Source organism: Armigeres subalbatus, chromosome 3 (genome assembly GCF_024139115.2).
Source record: "Armigeres subalbatus isolate Guangzhou_Male chromosome 3, GZ_Asu_2, whole genome shotgun sequence".
NCBI lineage: Eukaryota > Metazoa > Arthropoda > Insecta > Diptera > Culicidae > Armigeres > Armigeres subalbatus.
This window is the reverse complement of record NC_085141.1, coordinates 173,637,248-173,645,690: the sequence shown is the minus strand read 5'-3', so window position 1 is coordinate 173,645,690 and position 8,443 is coordinate 173,637,248.

Here is an 8,443-nt window from a genome sequence, read left to right as displayed (position 1 = left end):
TTTATGACTTTGTTAAGTGAGAGGGTATCCAATTATTACGAGGTGTTCAGACTGCAGCAAGATAATATATCTTGACGTTTCCATGTTTCCTCATTTGCACGCTAATACAGGGTTGAATTCAAGGAAGGTTTTAAAATTTAATTTGCGAAATCAAGCATTTGTGTGGCGACAATCGAACATTTTTTTCTGAATAAAGTTTCTACGAAAAAAAATATTAAAAAAAATGAAAAGGGATTTTCGAAGAATATTTGAAGCTCTCATTAAGGATAATGAGCGAAGCTACATTCATTAGTTGGGTGCGCCATTCTTCGGGGAATCAGACTATTCCTCAATTTATTTTTAAGTTTAAAAAGTATTTTGATTCTGTACTATGATCGAACGGAGATTTGATAGAAAAATTTAGATACTTTTGGGAATTCTCACAAATAAATAAAAAAAGGACGATTGGAAATATTATCGAACTAAAATGTATTTCCACCAGTATCTCCATGTATGAAGGGCAACTCAGCAATTTATTTTTTTTCAAAAATGGAAACTGAACCATTGCGTTCTACTCGACAATCAATGATACAGCTTCTAACAAAATCGAATCGTGTGAATGTGATATAATTTAAACTGGATTTTGGATGAATTAATGCATTACCAATCCATGTTTTATTTAAGGTTATTCTACTTTATATATACATCCCATTCAAATCGTACAGTTGTCCCACGTGAAAAATGTTGAAATCCAAAGTATATTAAGCCATTCAAGGAGCAGAATTGAAACAATTTATGAAATCATGTTTATTCATCAAATATATTCGTTTTACAACCATTCCTACGTTTTAAATTGTCTTCCGCATTGGCCCTCGAACTTTGAAAATTTATTCGATTTTTTCTATTAAATCTAGGTTTAAGTTAAATACTTCATGTTAATTCTAGAGAGCATCTGTTTTTTAAACAATTCATGTTGAATAAGTGGAGAATAAATAATTATCATCATTATTTTTCATCATATAAAATGCTTTCCAAAAAACCATCACAATCTGAGTTATTCTTCAGCGCTCAGAAGATTTCCATCTAACATGCATTCGACCCTGCTGCGACAGAAAGAGCATGACTGTCAACTTCTGAAACGAAATGAAAACAGAGAATTTTCTCTCTGGCAAAGAGAGCGTGACGTTTGTCAGTTTTGTTTTGTTGAATTTCTCCCTGCATCCCAGTTAGAACGAAAGCTCTCTCGTAATAATTGTTCGTAATAAATTCTTTATGACTCTTTTTAGCGGGTATCTTTTGACAGCGCAAAATGTATGGAATATTACGTAAATAATGACATCATAAAGCGTATTTACCCTGAAACGCCAATTATTATGTCATTAATGGCGTAATCTGAATAGGCTATAAGGGTTTTAAAGGCTTCTTCAGTGGATTTCTTGAAATATACAAATAAACACAATTTAGAAAAAAAATATGAATATCTTACGAATGGACGTGTAATGACTGCGCAGCAGCGCATGATTCCTATTTATAGAGATACATACCGTTGACGGGACTCGTACTTTAATCCTCTGATTCTTCCCGTTCCTCAGCCTTAGCTTCTCTACGCTCCTTATTCTTCCGTCGGATTACAACTGAAATACATTCTTTTCGCTGAGTGCGCAGTTCACCCAAGTTGTTTTGCCACCTTCTGGAACATCCACTATCCGAGTTCCAAGTTCTTTAACTTACGATTTGTTTACAGCTGGATCTTCACCCGAGCCGCTCTTCCCGATGCTGAATCCGAGCAATGCGTTGTTGGATCTCGCCAATTAGAAGATGATAGTCACACGCGATGACAGCGCTGCTTTATAAAGAACTCTGTCCGTCCGTATCCATTCACGGATGGACTCCCCGGCTGACGATGGGAGGAAAGTCGCAAAAGCCGGTGACATATAATATATTCGCCTCCTTTACGATATTTCACAACGCATGATTGCAAAACGGACAAATCCGTGGATGTCAGTCTATCACCGGTCGAACTGATCAGCTGAAACGTTGTGTCGACCACTTAGTAGACCAAGTTCTTAAATGCACAGCATATGTTTCGAAATGGACAAATTGATATGAAATTTGCGAAAAAGAATCCACGTGTCTTGGAGGGACTCGAACCCTCAACCTCCTACTCTCTAGATAGGCGTGATAACCCCTACACAACAAGACCACTTAAAGGTCACGTTTGCGGAAAAGCCATCAGAATCCGAGTACCAACCTCCACCGCGGTTAGCTCTCTTTTTTGCAAATTGAATATCTTTCGGATGCTTGATTTGTCCAATCTCCACATGTGCTTTACTATTGTATACCCACAGCCAAGCGAGTGCACATTGTTTATTAAACGAGAGGATCGCACTCCATGCCCCCAGTAACTGTCTGGGCGGGACGGTATAGAATGCGAATTCAATCGCACTCTGCTGTGCCAAAAGGCTTGCTTGGCTAAAGCATTTGATGAGTTTGATTGCCTTAACGTAAGCGGTCGCGTGTACTCAGACGACTAATGACGGTGAAAGACCGACACTTGATTACAATTAATTGCATATTATTCGGCAACTCGGCCGTACGAAAACCCTTTTTTTGTTAAATATCTTGGCTGTGCATATGCACAGCATATGTTTCGAAATGGACAAATTGATATGAAATTTGCGAAAAAGAATCCACGTGTCTTGGGGGGGCTCGAACCCTCAACCTCCAGCAGACAGGGTTCCGTCCGGACGATCATGTGAGAACCATACTGTCACGCTTTGCATCATTCTGGAACAGTGTGAGGGGCACTTCGGTTGAAAACGAGAACACATTTTGATCGGTTTTGTAATATATTAAACAGAACATTTTTTATTTGCTATATCCACGACCGGTACACTCTTGATGTTGCAACCCGTACACACTATTGCGCTGTTCACACTAAATCGAACAACATAGTTTGAAAGTGTGACGGTTCCAAACTGTGATCAAAAGTGTGACGGTGTCGATTTCAATGGGTTTTGACATCAATAAATGCCAAACGAAAGCAAACGGGGGGAGAACCACGTGCTTTTGTTTTGAACAATTTCTTCTGACATTTTCGCATTTTGCAACTTCTTGCATTTGCTCCTTCTGAATGATGACCAAGGTTGCCAGTTGTGCAGTTTTCATAATTATTTCCTTCAGAAAATAATATTATTTAGTGAGATTCGAGAAAAAGAAGTCGGCAACTGTGCACACGCAATAAAAAAGTGTGATTATCCAAGTGCATCGATAATCCATGTTTCAAGGCAAACTGCAATAACTAACTCACCTTCTTTTTCCGTCCCTATGACCTTCTCACTCCATCTCTTTCTCCCACTGTCAAAGACATGTGTCACGTATTATCAGGGGATAGGACATCAACTGTAAAGGGTCATGACACTAAACCCTACAACTCCTCCTTAGTTTTATTTGAAACGATGTTAATGTGGCATATAGTCCATGAATCTAATAGGCTCTTTTCGTACACGCTTGGAACAAGTTGGCCGATTCGGCGTGTCTGCTGGATGAGCTTTAGCTTGATGAGGTTGTACTTCTTCCAGGCGTAATGTGCTTGAATCTTCTTGTTCCTTCTGGACTGATTGCTCATCGTCTGGTATAATCCGCTTAAGGTCAGCTACATTACTTCGATTATTTCTGTCGCAATCTCTAATTTCTTCGTCAGCCTGTAAGCTGGATGGTTGGATGAGGTGTAGCATGATAAGACAGAATGTATTGGCACAAAACATCTCTCCAGTCCTGGCCACGTTCCTGAGCGATTCTCAATCTTTTTAGGATCGATCGGCTTTGTCTTTCGACCTCTCCGTTCTGCTGAGGCCAATATGAAATAGTATTGACTAACTTTATTGCGAACTTATCGCAAACATGTTTGAACTCCTCGCACCCTGCGTTGAACTGTGGACCGTTGTCAGCTCGGATGGTAACTGGTACGCCATAGCGATAGAAGATCTTTCCTAGTTCATCAATTGTGTGTCTTGTAGTGGTTTTGTGCATCTCGCAGACTTCGACATATCGACTGTAGTAATCTAAAGCAACAAATAGAGTTTCTCCGTTTGGAAGCGGCCCAAGAAAATCCAAGGACCATTTGGCAGCTTCTTTTGGATCACTGGCTGTGGAGGATCTGGGGTTGAAACTAGGAGACATCCTCGACACTTCCTTACGAATGCCTCTACGGCGGCATCCATTTTGCCCACCACACAGCACCCCGCAGATGAGATTTCATTGTACGCATCCCCGAATGACCTTCATGGGCAATCTTGATTACTCTATCACGCAGCGAAGTGGGTATAACTATTCTATCAGTTCGTAGCAGATCATCTCCATATCGACACAATTCACTAGCAATTACTCGAAAACATAGTGGTAATTTTTCTGTTACTCCTTTTTCAATCGCTTCTAGCACTTCCTGAATCTCTGAATCCTCCAGCCGAATGGAACTGGTGTAAGCATACTCAATCGACAAATAAACATCTGCCAAATTTCTTTCACCCGAAATATGGCTCACTAAATAATCAAACGATTGTAGCTGAAGTACCCATCGTTCTATTCTTGCACACGGGCACGATCGTTCAGTGAACAGGTAAACCAATGCCTTACAGTCTGTTAAGATATCGAATTGGCGGCCATACAAATATATTTGAAATCTTTCAACGCTCCAAACAATTGCCTCTTTCTCGGTTTGGCTATAGCGTCTCGGTATCGGTGAGTGATTGTGACGCACAAGTAACAACTCTACTGCTACCTGCTGGGTCAGTCTGTATCAGTATTGCTCCTAATCTTGTAGGACTTGCATCGGCCATAACTGTAGTTCGATGCTGTTTATTAAAAAACCCCAATCGCAAAACCTCAGTGATCACAGCCTTAATACTTTCAAAAGATATTTGGTGTCACGTAGACCATTCGAACGTTGACTCTTTCTTTGTCAGCATACGAAGGGGTTCATCAAGAGTAGCCAAATTGGGTATAAATTTGTTTAGGTAATTTGTAAGGTCCAAAAAAACTGCGTACTTCAGCCTCATTTTCCGGTTGTCGGAACGATTGGATAGCAACTACCTTATCATCCGCAGGAGCAATTTTGTGTCCCAAAAACTCAATATTTGTTACCCCTAATACGCATTTATCTCAGTTCAGTTCGACTCTACGTTCTTCAAAACGTTACAACACCTGACAACATAACATAATAAACAAGAAATTTTATTATCATGAAAACCATAGTATCGATATTATAACATACATTTTCACTGAAATCATGAAACAAATCCTCTAGTGTGGCACCTTCGATCATCACATCATCTAGATACCATGAGGTTCTTTCGCATCCCGCTAATATTTGGTTCATTACCTTTTGGAACATCTCGGGTGCAGTAACGAGACCAAAAGGAAGTCTTTTGAACCTAAATAGTCCCTTCTTCGTGACGAATACGGTCGTCCCGTGACACCGGCCCCAGTTCAACCTGCAGGAAAGCATCTTTGATGTCCAGCTTACTCCATTATCTCCCCTTACCCAGCCTAGCTAAGTATTCATCCACAACAGGCATAGATTGCCTCTCACGTAGGACCGCCAAATTGACACGACGAAGATCCAAGCAGATTCTTTGCTCGCCGTTGCTCTTCCCAACGACGACCAGCGGAGAAACCCAAGAAGCATGTCCTTCCTTTATCTCGATGATATCCTTGAGCAGTAATATACAGGAATACATGTCCAAGTGAATCTGTACCTGGACGTACTTTATCTTGGAAAATGGCTTAACTTCACTCGAGGCTTGGTAAGCATCTAACCCAACTTTCCACCTTCTACGACATAAAACTCTGCAGAAACCGATCTATTTCCGACCTTAACATTCGTAATAAACGTACCAACGATGGGCAATGGTGAATCATTTGCGTCGCCTTTTAGAATTCGGGAGCTACCCTTAGTGCATTGACGAACGACGACTTTAGCCCACTTCAAGCTATCCCAAACTGTGTCCAGAATCAGGTTGGCATCGGATCCCAAGTCAACCAGTACATCCAAACTTACTCCACCCACTTCGCATGAATGAACATTGGTATCATTACCAGAATACATCTTTTCAGCATTCTGCTGAGCAGATGGTTCAGAAGTTTTCTCCTCTTCTACTGCTCGTATGCGGCCCTGGTCATTCGATGGCTTCTTCTTTAAGCTCCGCCGTCGGCAACACGCTTCGAAATGTCCGTTCACGCATCCATGACACACGACGTTACGTGCCGGGCACCTTCTGTCAGTAGAGATATGATCACGACGAAGGAAATTGGTTTTTTAATGTCAAGCACATAAGAATTTGTAACCTTTTAATTATGGGATGGATAAAATACTAATGTAGGGCTATGAAACGTCTTTGGTTAAGGTGGGGCGTATTGCCCAGGTATTTTTTGAAATCCATTTTTTCACGGCTTTTAAAAAACGCTTTATTACGTTTTATCTGTAATATTTTTATGTGACTACCCACGGGCAATGCATTTGCGACTTCCTGGACTACCAAATAACACAAAGTTTGCATAAATTGCGTTAAAAAATAAAAAGTTATCAAGAAGTTACCTTAGGGGGGCATATTATACCGTCTTACCCTAAGTGCAGTGCGTGCTCAGTCGTCGGGAAAATAATAAAATATCTATTTCGTGTTCGGTGGCTCATGCGCATGTATTGCGCTTTGCTCCGGTCGAGACAAGTGCGATCTTCAATTGTTTGCAGTAGCTATCGGGCAAGTAAGTACAGAGTACTGCGCGTCCGTTCGGTCGTCCAAAACGTTTCTCCTCCGTTTTCATATGCCACCGGGCGTGCATGGTTTAACATTTTTCTCGTGGCGAGACAGCGAATTAGTGTTATTTCCCATCCCATAGATCGCATCACTTACCGAAGTGAATCCAGATAAATTATCTTTTGTAACTAAAACGATATCCTATCCCAAGACAATTGTGGAGATGCAGAAGTATACTCGGTCTCTAGTAGCAACGAGAGTCGGACTAACAATCCTTCCCTTCCTATATGACCGTAAGGACGTGGCCGACGCCGTAATTTACTTTGGATGTTTGTGCTCCCGAAACGTGTACATTGAGAATGGGTAGCTAGTCCTAAGCCCCATTTATTGTGTTCTCTGTACAATTTCGCAAGTTTCAGTCAATCACGGAGTAGCAACTACGAATTGTGCGGTCATAATGCTCATGCACATGCTCCGGAAACCTGTTCCAGGATGACCATTCTGGTTGATATCCATCCTATGGTCTCAACTAACTGGAAAACATGTTTGCGGAACAATTCCAGAAATGTTTAAACCTATATTGCCAGGGTTTCTTCAGAATGAATTTGCGGCCACAATAGGGCCCATGGGAACCTATTCCGGGATGTCTGTTCCGAATCAAAATGATCAAGTGGTTCTCATACGTTGTGAGGTCATAATCCTCGAAATTTCTACGAAACTGGTAACTCAGGATACAAGAAATCATCATTTAGTTTCTATAACATCAACTTTTCAATTTTTAAGACATGGTCTAACGAATCCGGGATTCCGGTTACCAGCTAATCCGTATCGGTTATATGTGATATGGATAGGGGACAATTTTCTTAAGCCATAGCTAACGGAATCGCCCAAATCGGTTGAAAACTGACGAAGTTATGGTCATACCAAAAACGTGGGTACCCGGGTTCCCTGTAGGTACGTTACGGGAAAAATATTCAGAAGACCCTCCCCAAGCCCCCCTTACTGGATTTTCATTTTGATACCACCCAAACCTAAATTTTGCCGAGTTTGAAGATGTCAGTTTCAATTTCCTGCGATGTTTAAAACCCTAAAAAAATCACTTGAAAACGAAAAAGGAACCCGGGTACCCTGTCGGTAACATAAGGGTTAAAGTATTCAAATGGCGTTAGTTCTACTATTAGACTGATGCTAGAAACCCGGCTATATTTATTCGAAAAATATGAAGAAATTTCTTATTCGGCCTTTCTATAAATTTAGGTTAGAGTAAAGGCAGTGACCCTGAGCTGAGGGTGGCTGGGTTCGATTCCCGTTGCCGGTCTGGGCAATTTTCGGTTTTGAAACTGTCTCGACTTCCGTGGGCATAAAAGTATCATCGTGTTAGCCTCATGATATACGAATGCAGAAATGATAACTTGGCTTAGAAACCTCGCAGTTAATAACTGTGGAAGTGCTTAATGGACACTAAGCTGCGAGGTGGCAATGTCCCATTGGGGGATGTAATGCCAATGGAAAAGAAGAAGAAGAAGAAGAAGAAAAGCAGTGATTGACAAATTGTTTTTTTGGTCATCAAGAATGCATGTGCAAAATTTCAGGCGAATCAAAAGATTGAAAAATAAAAAGACCTTCGAATTTAAATGAAAAGCATTTCCATTTTACGAAAGTCCAACAAGAGAATTCTTTCTGTTACACACATCTCCCTTTGATTCATA